The sequence below is a fragment of the Bubalus bubalis genome, chromosome 23 (genome assembly GCF_019923935.1).
Source record: "Bubalus bubalis isolate 160015118507 breed Murrah chromosome 23, NDDB_SH_1, whole genome shotgun sequence".
Classification (NCBI taxonomy): Eukaryota; Metazoa; Chordata; class Mammalia; order Artiodactyla; family Bovidae; genus Bubalus; species Bubalus bubalis.
Window position 1 is genome coordinate 26324599 of NC_059179.1, and position 16389 is coordinate 26340987.

The 16389-nt window shown below is 37.6% G+C and overlaps 1 long non-coding RNA gene and 1 other non-coding gene across 10 annotated transcripts in view; one reads left to right on the forward strand and one right to left on the reverse strand.

Annotated features, from left to right (window-relative positions):
* The window catches only part of LOC123465304, a 410488-nt gene that overhangs the window by 273444 nt on the left and 120655 nt on the right, over positions 1-16389 (forward strand). The window lies entirely within an intron of this gene.
* Positions 3087-3158, reverse strand: TRNAA-AGC. Its single transcript has one exon. It is a non-coding gene; the product is annotated as a tRNA-Ala (tRNA).

Sequence of the window (16389 nt, forward strand, 5' to 3'; positions counted from 1 at the left end):
AATAAGTGAAACCAAAAACTGATTCTTTGGAAAGATCAACTAATGAAAAATTTTAGTTAGATATACCAAAAAAAAGAAGACTCAACTATAATCAGAAATAAAAGAAAGAACATTAGCATTTCATACTAATACCAGTTGTCTAGAAATAAAAGGACTATAAAGTGAGTACAGTGGATAATTAAAAGGCAACAAACTGTATAACTCAGATAAAATGAACACATTCTACAAGGACATAGCTAAAACTGACTGGTGAAGAGATTGGCTAAATGGATCCTATAATAAATAAATTGAATTTAAAAAAATAACTCAAATATTAACTAGACCTAGATGTCTTGATTATTAGACTTTATCAAATATTCAAGGAAGAATTAATCTCAATTCTTCACAAACTCTTCTCAAAAATAGTAGGGGAGGAAACACTTCCCAAATTATAAGACCAGTGTTGCCCTGATACTGAGACCAGGGAAAGATAACACAAGAAATTACAGAATTAAACCCTACCTGACAAAATAATGTGGAATATATAATGATGCTTCTATTGGGAAGTGAGTACCCTATGACATTCAGCTCTATAGGCAGGAAAAACAGAAGGGCCATGTTTAACAAGATCACAAGAACAATAAAAATCTTCCCAGAGAAAGTCAATTTATTTTGATGACTCTTCTCCTGAAAGAAAAATACTGTCTCCAGTTCAAAATAGGTTTTCATAATTCAAGGAGCTCTAGAGTCTCCTTTTACATTTTATCATTTGAGATTTGATTAAATCTGAATGTTTTTACACTTACATATTCTAATCCTCTAGCCACTGAATAGTCTACCTGTATCTTGCTTTCTGTTACAACAGAGAAAGTGCCACTCCATCAACACTCTAATATAGCAGTCTTGTGCTGCTGCTAAGTCGCTTCAGTCGTGTCCGACTCTGTGCAACCCCATGGACGGCAGCCCACCAGCCTCCCCCATCCAGCAGTCTTGTATACATACACAATTATTATATGACCTCTCAGTGGTATGTGTATGTGTGATATCCTATGAATTATATACAGTATATACATAAGTAAAACACCTGCTCCTCTTTGAAAATTCTTTTGTTGGCTGCAATTCTACACTTAATGAGAAAGACATGAGATTTTCTCTAACCCTTAGTCACTCTTTCTAATGCCAGCATGTCAAAGGCTTTGGTGTCAATATAAATCCACTAAAAATGCTGCTGAGGCCACAGTGCCAGTACTGTTAGCACTGTTCTGAGATCAATGGTCCATGGACGTTTAGAGAGAGATTCTTTTAGCATTTTCCTTTTTCTGCTTTCCTTTCTCTCTAGGCAAATGTCCCCAGTGGCTAGACAACAGACTATTTATGTGAAAAGTAATATGCTAAACTCAGCCTCACCTGCAATGATAAACACAGTGCAGTAGCTACAGATCACTTGCCCTAGGAGGAGTTCCTTCCAGAAATTTGCTTGGACCTCCTGTAAACAGAGTTCTGGTGATGTGACATATGCATGGCCAGCTATAACCAAATCCCTGGACCTCCCCTGAATAATCTTAAGAAGGACTCTTGTTAATGACATTAAATCATTTAATTGAAAGGGAGTAGAGCATGCTTCATAAACTTCTGTTTGTTTCTCTAATTAAGATACCATTTTAATTAATACAGTCACTTTAAAGTTCAGGTATCATTTGCCAGTTTGCCAGGGAGTCAAAACCACATACACCAAAGGACTAATAGGATACACAGGAATCTCACTGAAGGTGAACAAAGACTTGCTCTAAAACCATACCTACTTATTGACCTTAGATATGTGCCACTGCTTATTTGGCAATGCTACAGAATGGCAATAAGGATATCTCTTTGTGGTATTAACCTTTTTCTCCATCGGAATCAAGTTCTCCACTGTAGATCTCTCTTGTTCTGACAGCAAATTCCAGCCATACTCATTCAGCTGAGAATTTTCAAAATTTCACTTTTGTTCATTAGTGTCACCCCATGTGCATTTTTTATCAAATTCTGAACCTGTCTGATGGGCATCTGGCATTTCGTGATCCTTCCCATCTTAGCTAGTCTACTGAAATAGGTTGACCAGCTGTCTGGTTTTTTTTTTTCCCTCAATTAACATTCATTTACATAATTGAATTCAATACCTCTGATCCTTAATAATAGATAAAATCCTCCCACCATACTAGGACCACCTAGTGCTGTCTTTCTCTGTTCCATTAAGGCAGGACATCTTTTCTCCTTATACGGTCTTGGCTCCAAACAATGGACAAAAGAGATTTGATGACCTCCTGACTTGGTGCAGAAAAATAAACAGAACTTCTGGATTCTGTTATACATAATTGCTTATAAGCAAAATACAGTGTATGTTTTTCGCTTTAAAGAAGGCAGCTAAACTCTAATAAGCATGATTATTAAGTCTGAATATGTGAAGATGAAGTCAATAATTGAAAATTCCTGTATGATGGTATATGAAATAGATGAAGCATCAAATAAGGTATGAGATATAGCAAGTGTAATCAAATGTATTTACTGTTGATAATTTTAATTAAGGAAGTTGTTAATGGAGTTGTGTATACTCAGGAAAGATTTCATGACTTTATTTTTAGAAGCACACATTCTCAAATTTGCAAGTCATATGAATTAAATGAATCCAATGATCTACATGTAATTGAAAGCTGTCCTTCCTCTTTGCGACCCCACGGACTATATAGTCCCTGGAATTCTCCAGGCCAGAATACTGGAGTGGGTAGCCTTTCTTTTCTCCAGGGGATCTACCCAACCCAGGGATTGATCCGAGGTCTCTCACTTGCAGTCAGATTCTTTACCACAAAGGAAGCCCAATAATACTGGAGTGGGTGGCCTATCCTTTCTCCAGAAGATCTTCCCAAACCAGGAATCGAACCCATGTCTCCTGCATTGCAGGCAGATTCTTTACCAATTGAGCTATCAGAGAAGCCCTAAAATTTTATTTGGCTGCCCTAGGTCTTAGTTGCAGCATGTGGGACCTAGTTCCCTGATCAGGGATCAAACCCCAGGCCTCCTGCATTGGAAGTGCAGAGTCTTAGCCAGTGGACCACTGGGAAAGTCCAAGGTGGAGGTACTGGGGATTGAACCCAGGACCTCATACATGCTAAGCATGCACTCTACCACTGAGCTATACCCCCAGCTTGCTATTTTATTCTCCAGTGGATCTTTCCAACCCATGGATCAAATCTGGGTCTCCCGCATTGTAGGCAGATGCTTTACCGTCTGAGCTACCAGGGAAGCCCTATATAAAATAGATGAAACATTAAATAAGTTATGATATATAGCAACTGTAATCAAAAGTATTTACTGTTGATAATTTTAATTAAGGAAGTTGTTAATGGAGTTGTGTATATTCAGGAAAGATTTCATGGCTTTATTTTTAGAAGCACAGATTCTCAAATTTACAAGTCATATGAATTAAATGAATCCAATGATCTACATGTAATTGAAAGCCGTCCTTCCAGTGCCAGAGGATAATTTTAATTGCAAATGTTATTAAACTGTCCTTGTGAATTTATTTATGTGAACAAAGTCCCCCATAACAGTGTTAGTATTTGGTTGTTTTAATGTGTATCATACAGTACTTAAAGGTCTCCAGAAGTTAAAATAATTATCTTTCTCTTTCATTTATTTCTTAAAATATTGATATACACTTCAAATCATTTCCCTGAAAGCTTACAATGTGGGTTGGTGATGTTTTTGTCTTAATGACACCAACATTTATTTTTGTGAGGGTTTAAGTTCTTCAGTAAATGGTAATCTGAGATTTTAAAGAAAAATGGATCACCCAAGTTCAACATAGTACCTATGTATAATAGAGAGTAGAGGAACTCTGGTTTTCAGATCCATATATGTCCATCTACTTCATTTTTGCTTTTGGATAAAATGCAAAATGATACCCTCTTTAACTTGAATAATGCAGGTAACATTTTAAGAGGAAAAGTTGGAGAAAAATTTGTAGTTAGCTCTCTTTGAAATCATTTGTTCATTTTCAGAAAGGTCAGAGAAGATGTGAACAAAGATTGTAATGCTGAGCTGAAGAAATCAGCCACTTATTTATTTTTTCGTTCATGTAATATATACATATTATGTGACTGTATAAATCTTGTTTTTCATTTTCTGTCTTTTATGATGCTTTAACATCTTAGGAACTTGGCTGACTGGGAAAAGAGAGGCTCTGCCACGGCTAGCTAATTCCTAGAGACAGCAAATTAGTCCCTTTTGAACATACCTTTCATGTGCAAACCAATGACCCAAAGTTCATATCCCTCAATCACCTTCTTTATTGAATGTTTACATGTGAAGCCGATATTCCTCTGACCTGACCTGATCAGCCCAGGCCTAGGTACCGGACAACTCGAGACAGCCCCTACTGAAATTGCAGCCCGATGGAATTATTCACACTAACCAATTCTCATCCTGTTTACCTTGCTTTACCCATTTCTTGCCTTAAAAACCATAATCATTGTCCCCCCATACTTTTTTCAAATCCCTTCTACCTCCTGACCAACCTTGGTGCTACCTTGTGTGGCCCTGTATGACATGGCATGTTCAGTTCTCTTAAGAGCTGTAACAAACCATATTTTCAATGGCAATTAGAATACAGAGTTTTCCTCCTCCCACACTGTGGAGCTTATAGTAGTTAAAATGATATGCACTTATCCATATACACAGGTTTCCTTTGGAGAGTTTGTGATAACAGTTGCATAATGAAAAATACACAATATATAAATATCCCTTGTCTCAAAGAAAGCACAAGACCTTTCTGCTCCTATCAGTAATATAACACAATCTTCTCACACTTAGCAAAAAAAAAATTATAAGAAAACTTGGAAATCATTAAAAATCAATGATCCAGAATTAAAATGGCATATATTTTTAAAAGCCTTGTTTATCTTTCCTCATTAAAAATATCTTTACAAAAAGCAGTAATCCTGATGGTATGAATTAATAACTGCATTTTGGAGTTTCATTGCTGTTCTTGTTTTACTCATGGTTCACCGGTTTCCTGGGCCTGTTTTGGGTACAATGCTATTTATGTAGCCACTGGATTATTATCTGTCTTCAAAAGTGACAGCAAAACTCTAGGGCTTCAGGGAGCAGTGAGAAGATTGTTTGCATATAGAAAATGTAATTTTTTTTTTTAGGAAAACAGATTCCAGACAGTATGAAAATCAGGGTCAAGAAGAAACAAGGACAACATGATAGAAAAGTACAGGATAGGGGGGAATCAAACACAATTTCTTTTAAAGTAAAACTGTGAGAAACAAGCCAGTATCAGATTACTTCATTCAAATCACTTCTTCAGTTCTCAAGAGACAAGGAGGATATTTAATAACATATATGCTCAGAAAGGCCACATGACACCCAGGAAGGAACAGGAAATTGGGACCTATGTGGATAAGGGCTGGAATTCCAATTTAGTGTCACAGATCCATAAGCAAGCTATTGTCTTTCATTTTCTTATGCCTCAAATGGAGACTGTGATACCTACCATAGTGGGTAGTTATTAGAATTAAATGAACGTGAAAGAACTTAGGTAATAGTTGGAACATGAGAAATGCCCCTTTTCTAAATGGGACATGTAGCCTAATAAGTTTGGGACCTGTCACTGCACTACGACGGATTTCTAGTTTTATAAAATTATGGTATTGTGTTTAAGTCAATTAAATGAATAAAAATCTGGCTGTGGTTTTCAGGAGGGTTTGTATTTTAAGATCTTCTTAGTTGTAAAGTTCAGCTTAAAAATGAATAATGCATATGAAGGGATCTGCTGTATAACTCTTTCTAGAAGGCAAAATTGTGTATTGTATTTAAGCATGCTTTGAATATTGAAGAGTTTTTGGTTAAGTCGTGGGAAGACAATCCCAAGATAAAATATAAGAAAAGCAACTGAAATGGCCTTAAGTTTCTATTGAATTTGGGGTTCTGAAATATATGAAGGATGCTTTTCTCTTTCTTTGGTTCTGCTATAATCACCTGTGTAATGGTCTTGCCATCAATTCAGACCCTGCTGTGCTTAGAATCTCTTTCTCTCTGAGAAAACATTACTCTGATATATGCATAAAAAGTTTTGGAGGATAATTTTGTTAGCCCATTTGACTTTGTCTAAGATGGGCCTCTTGAAACTTTGTCCAGTGCAAGATTCATCTTAGCTGCTGGAAATTATGGTGCTTCATCACAATTCTGACTTGCATTTTCTTTGAAGGCAGACTAACATTTCCAAATGTGGGATCACCCAAATAAGACCCTGAGATTAAAAATCAAACTCAGTGCTGTGTGTGTGTGTGTGTGTGTGTGTGTGTGTGTGTCTGTCTGTGCCTATTTCAAATTACTTTCAACCGCTTCCCATGTAGCTCAAAGAATTCGCCTGTCAATGCAGGAGACACAGGAGATATGGGTTCAATCCCTGTGTTGGGAAGATCCCCTGGAGGAGGCAATGACAACCCACTCCAGTATTCTTGCCTGGATAATCCTGTGGAAAGAGAAGCCTGGCAGGCTACCGTCCATGGGGTCACAAAGAGTCGACATGACTGAGCAACTGAGCATGCACGCACGCACATCCTGAAAAAAACCTCAACAGTTTTGTGTTGTAGATGTGTGTAATCTTTTGCAACACAAATTTCTACCAAGAAAGTTCTTCACTAAAGTTCTTTTTCATGATGATAGAGTCACGTGCTGAATGGAGTAAAGAAAATGACAGGATGGTGGGAATCAGCCAAAGCTTAGAAATAAAACACGTTCAGCCCCTCACTTTCACTTTCAACATGTGAGAGCAAAATCTCTCTGGATTTCTGAGTTTGTTTTAGATTACATTTCTTCCAGTTGGGGAACGATGTCAAATAGCAAATGTGTTAGTTAAAATATCAAGTAACTGGTTTCAATGGTCTAATTCAATGTTATGCTTCTGACCTGTTTCATATAAAATTCTAGTTCTTGCCTTAATGGCTACAGAATATATATTCTGCCAACTTGCAAATTCTAGCTCTAATGCAAAGGCTTCTTTTTTTCCTCAAAAAGAAGGATGAGGACAAAGGAACTGTCACTGAGAACCAACTAAGCCCCCAGGTACCCTGATGTTTAAAAGATGAACCTAACATGTTGCTTAATGCATTCTCAAGAAACTGTCTGGTTTATGGAGCTTAATGTGCACTTAAGATATATCTGATTTGCAAAGCTTTCTTGATTAAAAAGGAAGCTTTTCTTGGTCCATGATGATAGGTTTGTAAAACTCAGATTACCCATTAAATGCAGGCTTTCTAAGGAAAATATGTACTCCGTGGCACTTAAGAGCCTAGTATCACACATAACTCATCTTGTGGCCTGTCCCTCATTAGCTGTGTGGTCTTGGACAGGTTCTTACATACTCTAAGCCTTAGTTTCTCTTTTGTAATATGAGAGAAACAATGATAACTACCTAATAGGAAGAATGTGAGGATTCAATGAAATATTGTTGCTGAAAACCTTTGCAGAGATTCTAAACCATATTGTGGGTTCAATAAATGATAGCTGTGTTTTAGCTGTTATTAATCCAATGCTGTTTTACATGCACACAGAGAGCAACCACAGGAAGGGGAGCAACCATTCAAGGAAGGAGAAGATGACCTTCCCACCTCAATTTTCTCTGCCTCAGATTATCCCCAGCTTTTCAGTCTTTCTCCCCCTTTCTTTACTATCCTTTTCTCTCTTATCTCTTCTCTTAACTCTCTCATTATAATTCTCTTCTTTTTCATCCCTAATTATTTTTATTTATAATAGCACAATCTGCTGAGGATCAAATGCTTTACCTGTGTCATTTATATCCCTTAGAAACAATACAAATGTGGATATTAATTTTCAAATGAGGAAATTAAGTTAAATGTTCCCCTAGCCTAGTCATTGGCATGCTACAGCCAGAATGTGAGCACCAGCTGATTTAACTCAAAAGCTAATTCTATTTTTATTATTGGACATATTTTGGTTAGTTATTTCTGCATAACAAAGTACCCCAAACAAAATTGCTTTAAAAAGCTCCCATTTAATTGGCTCATGATTCTACAGTTTAATGCTTCAAGCATGGCTCAGTGAGCTGATTCTTTTGGTCTGGGATGGACTCATTCAGTCAACTGCTGTACGCTGTGCGTTGACAAGGCAGCTCTGCTGGTCTTAGAAGGCCATTCTCATGTCTTTTCAGGTTGGGTTGTTACAGGATGCTTTGAAATAGCCTTAACTGGAACTGCTAGGGTCTCCTCCATGCCTTCTCTCACATCCCCACAGAAGAACAGACATGTTTGTGTTACCGTGGCCGGGTTCTGGTAGAATACAGATTTTAGACCATGAGATCTGTTGATATCTAGGCTCATCACTGGCTCCCTATATTACTGTTGGTCTCATTCTATTAAAGTACATCACAAAACCCACATTCAAGGATTGAGGAAATAGTCTCCAACCTTTGATGAAAGGAACCGTGAAGTTCATATTGCAGAGGAAATGAGTATAGGGAAGGATGAAAAATTGAGGATGTTTTTGCAATCAGTTTCCACACCAGATATTCTGGTACCTTTGTTTCTTCCCTGCACTTTGAGTGCCTAGTTTATTTTCATTTTCCTTAAATTCTGAAAAGCATGACAGAGTATAAAAGTGCTTAGTCACCCACTAATAAAAACATCTTGCCTTTCTTAAGGCAAAGGATGCCAATTGGTTCTCAAGAGAGCAGAAAACTAATGGCAAAATCTCTGCTTAAGATGAGTACAATTGAGTATCTATAATAGTTGCATAGCAAAAAATCCAAAACAGCAAAAAAAAAAAAAAAAAAAAAAACCTTCAGGATTATTTCCTTGCCATCTATCTTTATTTTGCTAACTGACTCTGTTGACATCCCCAGGAAAGCCATGCATGAGGTAGCAATGGAAAAAAAAATCCACAAAGTAATTTACAAACACACATTTCTATTTTTTTATGGCCTAAAGAGGAATACAGTTTGGGTTGCATAGCCCTATGGCAACAGAGTGCAAAGCCATAGCAGGTACCCACTTCCAAATTTATCTTTGCCTAGAGCCCCATCTAATTTACTTTTAAGTATATTTCACCAGGATGCCCAAAATCAAAATGTTATTTACAGCATGAGGCTAGCAACAGAACACACTGCATCAGTTTTTGCAGAAGAAGGGAGCCCAGAAATCCATTCTCATGAAGGCAGGAGAACACAGTCCCCTTATTTACTTATTTACAGCCCTCTTCCTCCAGGAAAAGGGCTTAAGGTAGCTGACACAATTGGTTGCAAGTTAAGCCACGTGTGTTTGGAAATGAGAAATCAATTCTTTTGTAACAGTTCTGCTTTGATAGAGCAGCATCTGTATGTTTAGGGAGAAGAAGGAGAAAGATTCAGCAGGTATTGATCCCAAAGTCATTATCACCCGTGTTCCGTGATAACAAACCAGCTTTCTGTTTCTACTCAACATTTGTTTAAATCAACCAGAGTACACAGATAAAAACCCTAGTAGTTCCATCTGTAGAGAATCTTAGCCTAGACCATTGGATCTGGATCTTCCAAGTACTCATTTGTTTCTCTAAATTACACTAGGATCCACATACAGACACAATTAACTAAGGAAATTCTCTTCATCATTGCCAAGTGGTTAGTGTTATATGACAAAGGAATTCAATCTTGTCAGAGGCAAGGCTCTGAAGTTGCAAAAAGCTGACTCTGAATACCAGTTTTTAAATTCTTCATTTTCAGTTGCTACTCAATAAATGTTTATTAAATTCCAGCAGAAACCTGATGGAAGTTTTACTGCACACAAAGGTGTGTGTATGATAAGTATTCTTAAATTTTCATACTAAGAAATTTGTATGTGTAGAGAGAGAGATGAGTCATAATTTTCTTTATAGACTTCATTCTGACCTACAAGAAAGAACCGGTTATTAATGTAAGTTCAATAAATTGCTTGTTGATCACCAAAATGCATCAGACACAATCCTAGCTGCTATTGATCATATCAAAATGTAAAATTAGATACTATTCCTGAACTCAAAGACTTCTCAGAGTGGCTTAGAAGATATGGGAACATGAGACATAGTGCTGATGGTAAATATCACTGCTGCTGCTGCTAAGTTGCTTCAGTCGTGTCCGACTCTGTGCGACCCCATAGACGGCAGCCCACCAGGCTCCCCCGCCCCTGGGATTCTCCAGGCAAGAACACTGGAGTGGGTTGCCATTTCCTTCTCCAATGCATGAATGTGAAAAGTGAAAGTGAAGTCGCTCAGTTGTGTCGGACTCTTAGCGACCCCATGGACTGTAGCCCACCAGGCTCCTCCATCCATGGGATTTTCCAGGCAAGAGTACTGGAGTGGGGTGCCATTTCACTAGAGAAGCAGAATCCAGATACAACTGAGCTCAGAAGAGGTAACATTTGCTTCTGAGTAGGAAAGCAGAGACATTACTTTGCCAACAATGTCCATCTAGTCAAAGCTATGTTTTTCCAGTAGTCATGTGTGGATGTAAGAGTTGGACTATACAGAAAGCTGAGCACTGAAGAACTGATGCTTTTGAATTGTGGTGTTGGAGAAGACTCTTTAGGGTCCCTTGGACTGCAAGGAAATCCAACCAGTCCATCCTAAAGGAGATCAGTCCAGAATATTCATTGGAAGGGCTGATGTTGAAGCTGAAACTCCAATACTCTGGCCACCTGATGACAAGAACTGACTTATTGAAAAGACCCTGATGCTGGGAAAGACTATGGCAGGAGGAGAAGGAGATGACAGAGGACGAGATGGTTGGATGGTGTCACCAACTCAATGGACATGAGTTTGAGTAAGCTCCAGGAGTTGGTGATGGACAGGGAAGCCTGGTGTGCTGCCATCCATGGGGTCACAAAGAGTCAGACATGACTGAGTGACTGAACTGAACTGAACTGAGGAAGAACCAAGAAAGACTTCATGGAAGGGGAGTTATTTGAACAAGTCCTCTTCTGGACATGGTTAATATCAGTATTGCCTACACTTGTTGATTGATATGGCTCATTACATATCATATTGTGGTGCCTTGACTTACCCAAAGTTCTCCTACTGTGTAAAGTATGGCTACTATTACTGTCTTTTTTTACTTTGGAATTTCCCTTAACTACCCATTCTTGCTGTGATACATCTCTTTATAAGGAAGGTCTTAGTGGAATTGTACTTAAGTGTTGCCCATCTTAAAACCAAGGTGGGTAGTAATAGGGGCAGGTTAAGTAAAACTCTTTCACCTTTACTCTCCTATGTTCAATTACAGAGTTATATTTCTCATTTTTTTTTTCAAATCTCTAGATAGAGCATCCAGATTTGTTATCTTTACTGTAAGATAAAGTATAAATGCATTTTTATTGTATAAAGTGCTGTTTCAGGTGTTTTTTGTTGGCTTGTTGGTTGTTTTTTGTATCTAGCTTTTTCTGAGGAGCACACCAATATATCAAGATTTGATCCCCAAATAAAATAAGAGAACTATAAAAATAGAATATAGGCATGTCCCCATCATACTTCTGTCTCTGTGAAGGTACTATAAATGTTTTAAAACTCAAATACTTTATGGAATTCAGTATTCTCACAGAAACTTCCAGGATTAGACTGGAAGCAAAACCCCTTTGTATTTACTACAGCTACCAACCAATCCACAACATTTCGAACTAACAACAAATGTTCTCCTTAACATTTTTGATGGAGGACTAAAAGTTGTATGAGTTGTTTCTATACTGTAGCCCAGAACAGGAAATTCTTCCAAATTTCAATATTTATTCAAAGAGAGTTTAGTAAGCTATTATTTCATTTCATAATGCTTCAAACCATCTTCACTAGGTGCTTGTTTTATGGCAGATGCTATGCTGAAAATGGGGTACATACAAATGAGTAAGACATGAAACCTGCCTTGGAATAATTCACAGCCTTGGTAGAGACTGCAGTAAATAAGTACAAGAGATTGTGTTTCCTGCTATAACAATGGATATAAGTGGAAGTTACAGTTAGATCATAGAGGAGAGAGCTCCTAGTTCTGCATGGGAGGGACAATCAGAGAAGTAATGGTGACTGATTTGCTTGAGACAAAAATAGGAGTTTGATCATGAAAGGCAGAGAAACTTGTCCATAAAAAAAGAGGGATGCAAGATGTAGCATATCCCTTGGAGGTTAAATAGTACACTATTACAGTACACAGGACAGAGAAAGAGCATGTTATCAGAAAACATGAAGTTAGAAACTGGGACCACATTTTGAAATGAGTTATTAAATGTTAGTTTAAAAAATATAGAAATGGAATTAAATACCCAAGGAGAGCTTGTTGAGTGATGAGTAGGTGGTGATGAAACTTCATGAATACCCACACTGAAAGAAGAGATACTAGAGAGAACCTTAGGAGGTAAAAGGAGAACCATAACCGATGATACCATGAAAGTCAAGGATGGAAAGAACTTAACAAAGCAAATTGTGGTTAATGGGAAAAAATATAACAGGGAGAGCAAGGGTGTGTGAATTAGATAAAAGTATGTGAATTAGATAAAACCTGGATTCAATAGTTTAAAGTCATTAAGCATATTTTGGGTGGGCTGTGAAGGCAGATACTGGGTTGAAGTGGGTTAGCTAGCAGAATAAGTACTCTGCTCCATATGTATTGCAGGAATGTAAGCTTCCTTTATCATGTGACTGTGCCATCATCTCTTGGATCTAGCCCCTTTATCCTCTGAATTCAGGCAAAAGCAATGCAAGAGAGATTATAGGATCAAGCAGGAGGTTTTACAGGAGCAAGGTTTGAAATCACGGACATCACATCATTTACATTCCAATGGCTTGAACCTAGCTGCATGGCGTCCTTCCTGCAAGTGCCGCTAGAAAACAAAACATAGATGTGCACACGGGAGAAAAAAGAAGTAGGAATAGCTAACACTGTGATGGCAATCATTTTGGAATATATGATTTTATCAAATCAACATGGTATATATTTTAAACTCATACAATGTATGTCAATTATATTTCAAAAACCTGGGAAAAACCTGATAATAAAAAGAGCCATAGGAGTAGTGAATACATATCAGTCTCTGTTACAGCTGTTTTTTCTTATTCTTTCATAAAAATACAGAAAAAAATAGTAACAAATAATTTCTAAGCTAAAGAGACATTTACCAGAGGATTTTCAGTCTTTGCATTTCTTCTTCCTTATTGCAGCTTATCTCTTGGGAGAGACACAAAAATCTTTCTTCTTAAGAACATAAACAGTCAGTTTTTTAAAAATTCCATTTGCTTTCCAGTTTGAGGGAAAATCTTTACATACGGCTGTCAAGAGTCTCAGGCCCTGCACCTGGTATGGTCTTTGGATAAGGTTAAAAGTAGATAGAAATGGACAATGAAATCACTAATGATGATTACTAATGGACATTCTGACCAGGGGAGGAAAAAAGTAAAAGAAAAAAACGAACATTTCCAAATACCATGGTACTAGCCGACATCAGTTATACACGTATCAGCTGGAAATTTCATCCGAATCAAAGTGAGCATCTGACAGTGTCAGAGGTAGAGAAAGCAGTAAATGTAACTGCCCCTCGGGATACGGTTATGAAAGATGGAAGAATGGAATTGGTGCTCTGAAGGCTATGAGAACCCTGGGAGAAAGTCACCACACCAGGGAGGACTTAATAATAGGTAACAGGGAGAGGTAGACCAGATTTCAAAAGATTCATAGAAAAGAAGGATTTTTAAACTAGTGGCTCAGAAAGGATGTGGCTCAAAAGGGATAGAAGATTAAACACTGAAAATCTGACCATACACTCCTTCACAAGTGTTCCAGAAGGGCAAGGAAAGGGGATATATCAACTGAGGAAACCCGTGTCGCATCTTGGGGTGCTGACAGTGAGCTCCATAAAAAAAAGAGGGGGGAATTATGTGAGATGAAAGAGGCCCAACCTAAACAAAGGCCTAAATCAACTGGGAATTTTGAAACAGGTAGGGCAACTAACGTGTTTGCAATTCAGTGAAAACAATCAGGAGATAGCACAGCCCTTTGGGGCAAATAGTATATTTACTGTAACAGAGACAAACCTGCACTTCCTGTTTTTGCAGTCTTTGCCAAGTACTTCTGTTCCCGGTTGAAAAAGACAGAACAAGCATTGCTTCTCATTACCAAAAACAAAACAAAAATTTAAAAAGCCCCAAAGTCCAATGTAGAAGGAGCAATACATTTTATTTTCAGCAATAGTCAAATGAACTTGTATCTCTACACCCAGGCAAAGTTAACTCAAGGGTCTAGAGAAACATTAATAGTTTCATATTGAAACCATCAGTAACCTTTGAGAAATTTTAGAGACTTAAAGAGAAGCCCCAAAATTTAAAATAGAAAAAAAAAAAAAGATCTTCATTAATAAAGAATCAGAAAAATAGATTGTAGGGGAGAAATACCAGTTTGCTAACAGCCTGCTGCTAAATTGTATAACTTATAAACAGATGTTTGTATGTACCTGAAAAAGTAAGTCACACCCATTTCAATATAGCATAGTTGTATTCAGGATAATATGTGCTAAACTATGTTCATTTCAGTTAAGTAGTGCTAATATCTATTGTGGTTGTGTTAACCATACAGAAGTCTAATATGCAAACAGAATTTTCAGGGCAATTTCCACACATGTGGAAAATGTGCTCTCTTTTTTTGATTTTTACATTTAAAACAATTTATCAATCAAAGAAGGCATGAATATGATTTTGTTGAAAAAATTTACATTACACATAAAGCCAGAGACCACTTAGACTACCTTAAGCAATTCTGTTCTCCTCTGATCCTTCCTGAGGATGACCACTACTGTTACTTTTTTGTGCATTCTTCCAAACCTTGTCCTGTTTGTTTATACATGTATACACACACACACACCCATGCAACGTGCATATACACAAGTGGAGAAAGTAAATATTCATAGTTTGAGTATATTTCCACCATAGAAAACATTCAATTTCCTTAACTACTCTGAATATTTTATTCAAAAATGCTAACAAATATGTCTCAAGCCATATAAAGATCTATCTTATTCTTTTATTGAGAGCTTCAGAATATTCCATTGTATAAAATACGACAGTTTATTTAGACAGAATACTTTAAATTTTGTTTTTTAATTTTCTTTTTATGTGTGGAATTCAAGGTTAGATAATTTTCTTTAGACAGATCAGATCAGATCAGTCGCTCAGTCGTGTCCGACTCTTTGCGACCCCATGAATCACAGCATGCCAGGCCTCCCTGTCCATCACCAACTCCTGGAGTTCACTTAGACTCACGTCCATCAAGTCAGTGATGCCATCCAGCCATCTCATGCTCTGTCGTCCCCTTCTCCTCCTGCCCCCAATCCCTCCCAGCATCAGAGTCTTTTCCAATGAGTCAACTCTTTGCATGAGGTGGCCAAAGTACTGGAGTTTCAGCTTCAGCATCATTCCTTCCAAAGAAATCCCAGGGCTGATCTCCTTCAGAATGGACTGGTTGGATCTCCTTGCAGTCCAAACTCGCCTCAAATAGCCCAGTGTTTATGTTTGCACGATGGTGTTCCATGTTTCCTTTTGGGAGCTATTTAATTGCTTTTCAATACACTTGCTAGGTCCTATTCTTAGATTGATGGTCCTCAGTTTTGAATGTAACTGTCTTCTTTCTCTCTCTCCTAATCTGACACAGATATTATGAGGAATATTCACACCAAATTTAGAACACAGATCCCTTTGATTCCATGAAGTCTAGGATGGCCAAAAGCTTCCCAAATTCAAAAATTGGGAAATGCAGTTAATGTTTTCATAGGCCAGGGAATGCTAGGGATATGGTAATACTCTGGAGCCTACCTTTCATTCATTTGTGCAAGGATCCCTTCATTTAACTGATAGTATTGACTGATTACTTTGCACCAGAGGCCATTCTAATCAATGGGAATGCAGTCATGCAGAGACAGAAGTGCGTTTTTATGACATTTACCTGTCAGGTTGAAGGTTATTGAAAATCAACAAGTAAACAGGGAATGGCAGTGAACAGTAATTTGAGATAATATTATAATAATGCTTTGAAGAAAATAGGTAAATTTGTTAGAATGACTGTGAGGAAGGAAAGCAAGTGTTCAAATAATAACAATAATAATAGTGGTAATGATAGAGTTGACTATGGGAAGTTCTAAGAGTATTATATTTTAAATCATTTAATGCTCAGAAAAGCTCACTGAAGGAGGTAGTATTTTAGCTTTCTCTCCTAAAGGAGGAAACAGAAGCTCAGAGACATGAAGTTGCTTTGTAAATCCCACAGCTTGTAAGACACAGAGGAACAGTCCCTTAAGGAGGTGACATTTGAGCAAGACTAGGCAAGGAGATCCAACCAGTCCATTCTGAAGGAGATCAGCCCTGGGATTTCTT